Below are 11,779 nucleotides of genomic sequence, written 5' to 3' on the forward strand. Positions count from 1 at the left end.
TAATATTACCGTTAATATTAATTAATTTGATCACTAACTTCATGTTTCCGTTAATAATAATTGATTAAAATCAATTTACAAATCAAATATATTATTTCATATATAAAAATATTTGAATCAATCGTATAGTTATTCCTATATATAAATAATTTTGTTTTAAAATATAATAAAAATATACAAAAAATAAAATTCATCGAAAATACATTTTTTCTCATTTATAAGAGTATTTGCATCAACAATACATTTTTCCCCGTTTATTAAAATGTTTGTATCAACGATACTTTTACTATTTATAAAAATATTTGTATCATAGACTTTTTTTCGTCTATAAAAATATGTCTAATATCTGTTTCTTATATTATCAATGAAAAATAAATGTTATTATGACAAATAAATGTTAACCGTTGCAGAATGTACTTGGACAAGGTTGGTCTCAAGGATTCATCTAGATTCATCGCAATTTCCATTCCATTCAAACTTTATTCAAAGTGACATTCATGAGGACACGACACCCTAAATCCAATACACTAATATTCATTCATTCAAGATCTACACATAATTATATTTCACCCATACAAATCAATGTCAAGTTCATTACAAATGTTCTCCAGAGAACCCAAAAGAGAGGTAGAAGCCATAATGAGAAAGGGAAGCATAAAACGATGAGTCCCAACACACATATTTCCTTCTTCTGATGCTTCTTTATCATACATATAACTAAGTACTCTTACAGAAAATATATAAGATCCCACTGAACTTGCTATAGTGATGGTCTTGTATATGTTGGCCATGTGTCGTACACCAAATATCTCAGAAGCGATTGTAGGCATTAGGGACCACTGAGAGCCATAACAAATACCAATCAATTACGACATGACCAATTCTCATAACCATTAAATTGATCACAATAATAAACGGCCTTGCGCATCCTTTCGCGTGTAAGAAATAATCCGACACATAACTAGCTCCGAAGCGGCCAAGAAAATTCCAAATACTCCATAAAGCAACCAATGAACCTGTTTTGAAAGTTGAATATCCAAGGGATTCTCTTATTTGGATAATATTGTTAACCGTTGCGAGTCCTGATCCCATACCACATGCCATAGAAACAAACAAAATCCAAAAGTTCATCGTTTTCACTGCTTTGAAAAGATTCAGGTTTTCTCCTTGTTGCACTCTCCTTCAATTGTTAGTATCATTGGCTAATAAAGGGTTATTAGACCCTCCATCAAGAAAACTTTCTGAAGCATGATTGAAAGCCCTATTTTGGTTTGCACTAAATGTGACGAAAAGAAGTGAGGCCAGTAACACCATAAGCACATCGAATGTAAGAATGCGGATCGATAATTGTAGACTAAGGATGTTCTCTAGGAATATAACAATCATAAGATACATAGGAAGATAATTATAAATGGTAAATTACAGTTTTATGGAAAAGATCAAGCCAAACTCAATTATTGATCAGTTAAGAAATATTCAATCTACTGAGCAAACTTCCTCATTTGAGATCGAAGAGCCTAATGTCGCAGAAGAGGCCTCGTGATTTTTGACTAATTATGTGCACACCATCAACATGGACAAATAGATTTGTTTGTAGTACGACAACATAAAGGAATGGTGAGTGGAAAAGTCCAATGTATGTTGTTATTATATTAATGTTAATTTCCTAGGAAAGGTAGTATCTAGTGTTGCACTACAATTGAATGAAAGGAAAATGTAATAGTATTAATAAGATCGGTAGCTTATACAAAATAACTTACTCTATAGTAGAAGTAATCATATAATCGCAAAATGTGATGCTTGTCTCCAGGAGCATGCTTATTGACATACTTAAGGAGTTTGATCTGATCAAGGCTTTGATCAAAGAAATCCTTGTTGTTCTTTATAATTTTAATACAAACATCCACACCTGTATGCAAGTCATGAGCTTGAATTGATTTACTGAATCTCAAAGCCAGTTCTGAATAACAAAACATTATAAAATTACACAAAGTTACAATTACATGATGATACAAATTTAACTGCTTAGTAACTGCTACCTTGCTATAAGTATCTTAATATTCTTTGGCCTCAAAAGGCGGGACTCCGTAAAGAAACTCGTAGCAAAGAACGCCAAGGCTCCATATATCAACACTTGCATCATGTTCTACACTCTCCACTATTGAAACATCTAGAATTTAGGCTCATTATATAAAGAAACAAACATATTTAATATGGAAAATTCATGTCATCTAAACTTACCCATCTCGGGTGGAAGGTAATCCAGGGTGGTGCACATGGTCCTCCTGCGGTTGAATGTGTGTACCGACCATCCGAAATCCGCAATCTTTAATTTGCCCTGATAATGAAAAAGATTATGGCATAAAGAGCAGCCTTAGGACCCATTTGTAAAAATGTGTTGAAAAGAGAAGGAGCATATTGTCATACCCCAATTTTTGACCCTAAGATCATATATCATTCATATCCCAATCATTAATCAAGAGCTTCACTTAGAAGTTTTGTTTGTGGTGTTGCACTCACCTCATCAATAAGAGGGACCATCAAGCACCAATGATTGTTTATCTTGTATGCATATTGTACTAACCCAAATACCAAAAATATTGCTTTGTTTCTTTGTAGGCTTTTGTTTTGTAGGTATCAAGCCAAGACATGCAATAAGCAAGGCATTTTCCACATTTTAGACTGATGAAATCGATTTCCCTCTTGGGTAAATCGATTTCCCTACAGCAATTTTCAACAAAATCACATTCTGGACAGCATGAAATCGATTTCCCTAGTGTATTTTGCGCCAAATTCTCTTCTGGAACAGAGTGAAATCGATTTCACTCCTGGGGAAATCGATTTCCTTAAGGCGAAATTCAAAAAAATAGAGAGGGAAGCTTGATTTGATTTTGGCACCTATTTTCTTTGACCATCTTTGTCATTTTACCAATTTTCCACCTCCCCAAAATAATTCCCTTCATTAATTCCATTTTAACCTTATTTTACCATTTTTTACCATTTAAATGCCACTTTAATCACAAAGTAAACACAAGTTAATTAACCAAGAGCAAATGACCAAATTGCCACTACTCTTGCTCTCATCCTATAAATAGAGGCCACTACTCTCTCATTTCTCAAGCTTGGAGAGCCAAAAAATTGCTTGCAAATTCATTTCTCACCCTTTCCAAAACCCTCACCCAAAGTTCATTTTCATAAGATTAGTGAGATTCACATTGAATCTTGCTAATTTTAAACTAAACCTCCTACATTTCTCTCTTTTCTTTGGTTGTTCATCTCCAAATTTGAAAGATCTACACACTTTGTGCTTGTTCTTAAAGCTACTTCAACATTTCATTCAAGAATTGGTAAATTCCTAAATTCTAAGATGTAGATCTTTGTTGCTTGTGTTCAATGCATCTTTGATGCTATATTGATGATATTTGCTGGTTTTGTGATGGAAATTTCGTGCTCAAGTTGATGTGTGATCATAAGGTGTTTGTATATTTGTTCAAATCAAGTTTCATGCCTTTAAATGCTGTTTTTGCTGAAATTTACACTGAGGAAATCGATTTCCTTAAGGCTGAAATCGATTTCCTGCTGAACGTAACCTATTTTTTTGAAAACTGCACTATGGAAATCGATTTCCCCCTGCATGAAATCGATTTCCTGCTGGCAGAATGTGGTTTTTTGCCTTTTTTTATGCTTGTTTTGGCTTCCTTCTTCCTCCACTTCATTAATATCATTGGATCTAGGATGTTGATAGGTTTGAAATGACCTAATCCATAATATTAGATGAATGATATTAATGATAGTGTGAGTTGATTATCTTTTGCGAATTTTATTCTTCTTCCTCTACTTCATTAATATCATTGGATCTAGGATGTTGATAGGTTTGAAAGGACCAAATCCATAATATTAGATGAATGATATTAATGATAGTGTGAGTTGATTTTACTTTATGCATTTTATCTTCTTCTTCTCCTTTTTTTCTTTTGATCGATGAAAGTCTTAACACTTTGAGAATTCTTATGGATTCTTAGTAAAGACTAGATCGTTACCTATTTTCTTTTCATGCGGTATTGCTTTCGGAGAATGATCTACATATCATTTCTCTCGCATGCATTAGCACATAAAGTTTTGACCGGCCTCGTTGTAGGGTGATTTCTACATAAATCACTTGGCGATCTGCTTAACATAGCGCAATATTTCGTGTCCCGAATCAAAAAAGATCAAATATGGAAGAGAATTGTATGCGGTTGATTTAAGACTTATGGAGGTTTATCGTGTAGTCGCTATGATTTTATCAAGCTTCTGATAAATTTCTATTGAATTTAAATCCGAGTACATCCTTCACTCACCATCGATCTTTACTACTAACTTTGATAACATACTTGACAGGTTTCAAGATGGTTATCTTTAACATCTAACAATTGACTTTAATTTCCGCACTTTATTATATTGCTCTTTATATTTCTCGCTTTATCGCTTTATTTTATCATTCCATCATATTTACATTCCGCTATTTTTCCTTTGTCCATTTGGACGTTTATATTCTGCTATTTTCTCTTTGTCCATTTGGACATATGTTTATGTTTCCGCTATTTTCTCTTTGTCCACTTGGACCATACTTTACTTTTATGCTAAAACACTAATAATCAACCAAAATCTAAAAAACACCTAAGGCTCTTTCGGACTTTTGGTTACTATCCTGAGCATTTTGGAGATTCGGACTTATGGACTTAGGACCTCTGGACCCTCATTCTGTTATTACTCTGTGATTGTTCTGTCTGTCTGGCATTGGATTGTTGTCTGTTTGTGTATGCAGGTATTTCCTTGAAAGCCCTTGATGGTTAATTCCAAGGCATTGAGATAAGGATTTTACCCGAAAACAGCAGTTACTCTGCCTGATTTTTGTCAAAATTTTAATGTGCTTAATGCAAAGTGGTGCTAAGATAATAAGTTCATCTGGATCCCCAAGTGGTAATGTGATGGTTTAGTATTGATATTCCAAAGGATGGGAAATCTACCTTGACTCACAATGTCAAGTGTTGGCTTCTTATTTCGGTTAGACTGTTCTTTTCCTTAGCTTTTATTTTACGCAATAGGATAGCCTCTTCATCTCCTCCCATTCTTAAATTTTCAAAATCTTCTCCCTTTTTCAAAAACCTTCTTATGTTTGCAAACCTTTTCAAACCTTTTTCCTTAAAAACATCTTTTGCCCTTATTGGCCTTTTTTCTTCAAAGTTTAGACACTGTTAATTGTCGAAACGAGTGGTTATACCCCACGATTTTGAAATTGATTGATATAATGAGATCTTTTCCGCGTGAGAGAGCTAGTGGCATACTCGTCGATTTTATCCGAGTTGGAGCCCTTCTTTCATTTGCGATGCAAAGAACTCATTTGTTCTCATGCTCAAGATCAATGGCTGAGTATTTCTCTCCGACGACGATAATGTGTTTATTCGTTTTTAAAACGTTTTTCCCTTTAAGAGGAACTACATTAGCTCTGACTTCTCCATTGCACCGAGGAGGTATGTAGGCACAAAGCTTAACGCTTTGCCGAGCTTATTTTAAAAATAAAACAAACCCTTTTTTAGCACACACGACACAGATTTTCAAAAAGGTTCCTGTGGAGTACCACAGATATGAGGGGTGCTTAAAACCTTCCCCTTGTATAATCAACACCCGAACCTGAGTTCTCTTTCTTGTTTTAAAAACAAAACTTTGGGTTTTTCGTTCTTTTCCCTTTTCCTTTGGAAAAATAAAGCGCGGTGGCGATTTCAAACGAAATATTGATTCGAGTCAATCCCATGGCTTCGATATCAGATTTTCCCCGCTACAGAAAAATGGCGACTTCACTGGGGATCCAGTTTTAAGTGTGTTAAGCCTATTTTTGTTTATCTGTGTGTTTTATTTTTTATATATTGTTGTGTGCTTTGTTTGTTTTTTCTTTTTTTTCTTTTTGGTGCTCGATAGTTCCTCTGTGATGAGATAAAGTTCTAACCCGAACTTTTGTGAGTAACTTGAGATAGGAGGTGGTAAGACCAATAGTCGCATGTCAGGAGCAATCCTTACCATGAGCGTCATATGGTGGAACCCCAATTAGTGGAGGCCTCATGGAAGGTAGTAGAGGTTGTTACGAACCATCGTAAGAACGCTATTACTTTCAATAGTGAGTGTCCGTAGAAGCTGAATGGCCTAGAACCCTTTTAACCCATCCAAGCCTTTTTAGGATGTAGTGCAGAAACAAGATCAAGTACCAATTTGAGCTTGTTGTCATGCGATACTACGCTCAGACGAGGTCTTTTTAGGCATATTGTTGGCGCCCATGAGCAATTGTGCGTGTCGGTAATATACGATAGAAGATTGAAAACTCTGGGAACCTTTGTAGAACCCGATTGGCAGGTACAAAACTCCTTAGATCACGCCTTGTGGGATGGGTAGACCCATGGCTCCATGCTCGTGACGTCGAACCTAAGGACCTGGACTGTGTGATTTTGTGTGATTTGCTGTGATCTTGTGTGCTCTTGATTGTGGTTGATGCATAAACCATACATTCATGCATTCATAAAAATGACATTCACAAATGGTTTTCAAGGAACTTAGAGACATTTTTTGTAAACATCACAGGTACCATGGATCAAAAGAGAAGCATCAAGAAGTACACTTTCAGGAATTCAAGTGCGAAGGAATTGAAAGAGCTAGCAACTTTGGTTCCTAATATTGACAACTTCAAAAACCGTTATGGGAAATTGATCTCTATCTTGAAGACCAAAGTGGAAAAGGGGATTCTTGAGACTCTTGTGCAGTTTTATGACCCAGTTTATCATTGTTTCACCTTTCCTGATTATCAGCTTATGCCCACTTTGGAGGAGTATTCTTATTGGATTGGTTTGCCGGTTACGAATGATATACCGTTTAGTGGTCTGGAGAAAGAGCCTCAGGTTGATGAGATAGCAGAACTTCTTCAGTTAAAGATATCGGATGTGAAAGCAAACATGACCAAAAAAGGAGGAATTTGGGGGTTGACTTCTAAGTTCTTGATTGGAAAGGCTTCTATGTTGGCTAGTAAAGGAAGTATGATTGCTTTTGAGACATTTTTGGCCTTGCTCATCTATGGTTTGATACTCTTTCCCAACATTGACAATTTTGTTGATGTTAATGCTATTCGGATCTTCATGATTGGGAATCCTGTACCTACTTTGCTTGGGGACACTTATCATTCCATTCACCATAGGAATGATAAGAAAGGTGGACTTATCAACTGTTGCACTCCTTTGCTCTATAAGTGGTTTATTTCGCACTTACCTCAAGCTAAGAATTTCTTGAACAATCCTGATGGTCTCTCATGGTCTCAGAAGATCATGTCTCTTACTAATGGGAATGTCCATTGGTATAATCCTGCTTATGACATTGGTGAGATTATTGATAGTTGTGGAGAATTCCCTAATGTACCTCTTCTTGGTATACAAGGAGGAATTACCTACAACCCCATTCTTGCAAGGCGCCAATTTTGCTATCCCATGAAGGAGCGACCTGCTAGTATTCTTGTGTCAGGAATCTTCTATCTTAATCAAGATGGAAATTCGGATATGAGAAATCGGTTTGTGCGTGCTTGGCATCATATTGATAGGAAGAGACATTTGGGAACGAAACAATGTGTTGCTCTCAAAGACTACACTGATTGGGTTAAAGCTAGATCTCATACTTTTCAGATGCCTTATTTGCTTGAGGAGCCTTCTCTACCCATTGCTCCACCTTTGTCTTTCATTACTCCTATTGAAAGTAATGAGGAGCATTTTGAGCTCGTAGCTAAGATGAGAATGGAAAGAGATGCTTGGGAGAAGAAGTTTCATGCTTCGGAAATTGAGAATAAAGAGTTGAAGATACATTTGAAAGAAAAGGATGAAATGCTTGATATCCAAGATGGTTGGTTGATGGAAAAGGATGATCAAATCCGTCATCAAGAAGAGTTGCTTCAACAACATGGAGAAAAGCGAAAGAGACAACAAGAAGATTCAGTTGCATGGAAGGAAGTTGCTGATAAGTTGATGGTCGAGAATGCTCATTTGAAGGCCTTTTATGAAGATGAGTTGGAGAAGCTCCGTAGGAAGCTGCAGAGAGGAGTTGGGTCTTCGTCAGAAGTGTTCCCTTCTAGTTTCTAGCTTTTCCTTTGTTTTGTAATTTTGGATCTTTGAATCCTTTTTGTAAGCTTTTCCATTTCTAATGAAAGAATGCTGTTATGTTTTATGTTGTTTTTGTTAATGTTTATAACTAATGTCTTAAAGTTCCTTGAAAACCAATAAAAATCATTTGCATTACATTTCATGCATCATTCTGCATTTTGGTCTTGCTTCCGAGAGTATTCCTGAGGTCTTATTTAGTGTTCTTCATACAGAATCAAGCTGTCTCACCGGTATAATACTCGAGCTAACTGCAAGAAGAAGATGGAAGGTCTTGAACAAGAGAATCGCGAGCTACGTGAAAAGGTTGTTACTTTGAGATCTGGTGTGGATCGTCTCACTGTTCTGGTTGAGACATTGATGGCTACTCAGACTCAGAATCAGAATCAAGTTCCTCCTCTCAATGCCCAAGCTCAGGGTCAGACCACTGTGATTTCTGAAATTGCTGCTACAACCATTCCTGTTGTTCCTGTTGGTGCTACTCAGCAACGTATGCCTAATGGATATCCCTGGGGCATGCCTGAAGGTTATTTGTCTGTTCCTGAGATGACTCGTCCGTTGACTCCTGTTATGGTCAACACATCTCCTATTGTTCATACTGGTCCTTTTGTCCCAGAGCCCATTTATGATGCTGCTCCAAGTGAAATTCAAGACAGAATGGATGGTTTCCAAGATCAGTTTGAAGAATTGCAGAAAGAAATGAAAGCCTTGCGTGGGAAAGAACTGTTTGGAAAGAATGTGCATGATCTTTGCCTTGTTCCCAATGTGAAAGTACCTGCTAAGTTCAAGTTGCCTGAATTTGAGAAGTATAAAGGAAATTCCTGCCCTCAGGCACATCTGGTGATGTACGTAAGGAAGATGTCCACTCACACTGATGATCAACGTCTGTTGATCCATTATTTTCAAGACAGTTTGACTGGAGCTGCTTCTAAGTGGTATATGGGCCTTGATAGCACCCATATTCGCACTTTTAATGACCTGGCTGAAGCGTTTGTGAAACAATACAAGTATAATGTGGACATGGCTCCTGATCGAGATCAATTGCAAGCTATGATGCAGAAAGAGAAGGAATCCTTCAAGGAGTATGCTCAGAGATGGCGTGAGGTTGCCGCCCAAGTGATTCCTCCGATGGAAGAAAAAGAGATGACTAAGATTTTCCTTAAGACTCTTGGTCCGTTTTACTATGAGAAAATGATTGCGAGTGCTCCTGTAGACTTCACTGAAATGGTGGGTATGGGTGTCTGGTTGGAAGAAGCTGTGCGAGAAGGCCGTCTGGTTCGGAATGACAATTCGTCTGGTGGTGCAAAGAAGTATGGTTCTTCATTCCAGAAGAAGAAGGAATCAGATGCTAATGCTGTTTCTCATGGGAGGAATAGTCGATTCAGAAATCAATCTCAACAAGTGGCGTCAGTAACTCCTGTTGTGAATTCAGTGCCTGTAGCTCCTGATAATCAACAACCAGCAAGGCGGAATCCGTATCCTCGAGTTAATATTGATCCTATCCCCATGACGTACACTGAACTGTATCCTGCTCTAATTCATAAGAAGTTGGTTCAACCAAGGTCACCACCTCCTGTTCCAGAGAAACTCCCTTGGTGGTACAAAGCTGATGCCACTTGCGCTTTTCATCAGAATACTCCTGGGCATGACTTAGAGAATTGCTGGCCTTTGAAGAATGAAGTTCAGAGATTGGTTCGTTTTGGAATGCTTTCTTTCCGTGATATTGGCCCTAATGTGAAGAACAATCCGTTGCCAACTCATGAAGCGTCTGCTGTGAATATGGTGTATGGGTGCCCTAGGAAGTATAAGATTTATCGTGTGGAACACATCAGAGGATCATTGGTAGAGATGCATGCCACTCTGTGTGAATACAGTCATTATGAGCATAATCATGCTGCTTGTAGGATCTGTTCAGTTAATCCTCGAGGGTGTTATATTGTGAGAAGAGATTTACAAGAGATGATAGATCAAAGGCTCATTGAGATTCTGAGGGATAGAGATGAAGATGATGTCAATGTGATTGAGCCATGCTTTGAAATTCCGGAATGTGTAGAGATTGGTTATTATGGCGAAGTTGCTGTAGAACCTCTTGTGATATGTTTGCCTGGATCTGTACCTTATAGTTTTGACAAAGCTGTACCATACAGATACAATGCCACCATGCTGGAAGCTGGAAAAGAAGTTGAGATTAAGCCTCTGTCTTCTGTTGAGAATATAGAAGATGTTAGTAGAGTGACTAGAAGTGGACGAGTTTTTACTCATCCCCAAACAGTTGTGGATGTCCAGAGGAATCCTACTCAAGTGCCTGTGAACAATAATGATGCGACAAAAGTGAATGCTGGATCATCTTCAGGAAAGGAGATGGATGAGATTTTGAAGCTTATCAAGATGAGTGATTATAAGATCGTGGATCAGCTACACCGTACTCCGTACAAGATCTCTATAATGGAGCTGCTGACAAGTTCTCCTGCTCATAGGGATTCTTTGATGAAAATACTTGATCAAGCCTTTGTGGATCATGATGTGACGCTGGATCCGTTTAATGGGGTTGTGAGTAATATCACTGCGTGTAACAATCTGAGCTTCAGTGATGAAGATTTGCCTGAGGAAGGAAGAAATCATAATTTGGCTTTGCACATCTCTGTCAATTGCAAAGAGGACTCAATATCCAATGTGTTAATCGATACGGGATCATCGCTGAATGTCATGCCGAAATCTACTCTTGCTAAGTTGTCTTATGGTGGCACACCAATGAGATTTAGTAATGTGATTGTCAAAGCTTTTGATGGATCGAAGAAATCAGTGGTTGGAGAGGTTGATTTGCCTATTGGTATTGGACCATTTGTCTTCAAGATTACTTTTCAAGTGATGGACATCTTCCCTGCATACAGTTGCTTATTGGGACGCCCATGGATCCATGAGGCTGGGGCAATCACTTCGACTCTCCACCAAAAGTTGAAATTTGTGAAAGATGGAAAGATGGTTGTTGTGAATGGAGAACAAGCTTTGCTGATTAGTCATCTCTCTTCGTTTCGTACCATAGAGGCTGATGAAGTAGTCATTGGAACTGCATTCCAAGCCCTGTCTGTTAATGATGAGTTCAAAAAGGATGAAGCTTCCATTGCCTCCTTCAAAGATGCTCAACTGGTAGTTCAGAATGGACATTCAGGAGTCTGGGGACAAGTGGTGAGTCTGCAAGAGAACAAGAATAGAGCTGGTCTTGGATTTTCTGCTTCAGACAAGTCTGTGATGAAGCCTGAATCTGCTTTTCGTCCTTATCAGGAGATGTTCCATAGTGCTGGGTTTCTACATCCGACTCTTCCAGAAGTGAACGCTGTTATTGAAGACGAACCAGAGCCAGAAGTGCCAAACTTTGTGACCCGTGGAAAGATGATTAAGAATTGGATCACCATTGACATCCCTGAGTGTACTCATGCTTCAAAGTAATTTGCTTTTATGTTTTTCAAAATCCTTTCATTCTGCCCAAGATGAAAGTGAAGTTGTTGGGGTTGTTTTCTGTTTGTTTTAAACATTAAAATCATCAATAAAAGTCATTTTGTTTCTGCATATACATTCTTTTTATCTTTTTGCTTTTTCTGGAAAGTGGTAACACA

At 37.7% G+C, this 11,779-nt stretch overlaps 1 long non-coding RNA gene and 1 pseudogene across 1 annotated transcript; both read right to left on the reverse strand.

Moving 5' to 3' along the window:
• Positions 1-566: 566 nt before the first annotated feature.
• LOC131630279 (probable transporter MCH1) lies at positions 567-1,512 on the reverse strand (annotated as a pseudogene).
• Positions 1,513-1,521: 9 nt separating this feature from the next.
• LOC131630296 (uncharacterized) lies at positions 1,522-2,413 on the reverse strand. The gene is made up of 3 exons (XR_009292295.1): positions 2,242-2,413; positions 2,040-2,158; positions 1,522-1,960 (listed from the first exon to the last, which is right to left on the reverse strand). It is a non-coding gene; the product is annotated as an uncharacterized LOC131630296 (long non-coding RNA).
• Positions 2,414-11,779: the final 9,366 nt, after the last annotated feature.

Source organism: Vicia villosa, unplaced genomic scaffold (assembly GCF_029867415.1).
Source record: "Vicia villosa cultivar HV-30 ecotype Madison, WI unplaced genomic scaffold, Vvil1.0 ctg.000666F_1_1, whole genome shotgun sequence".
Classification (NCBI taxonomy): Eukaryota; Viridiplantae; Streptophyta; class Magnoliopsida; order Fabales; family Fabaceae; genus Vicia; species Vicia villosa.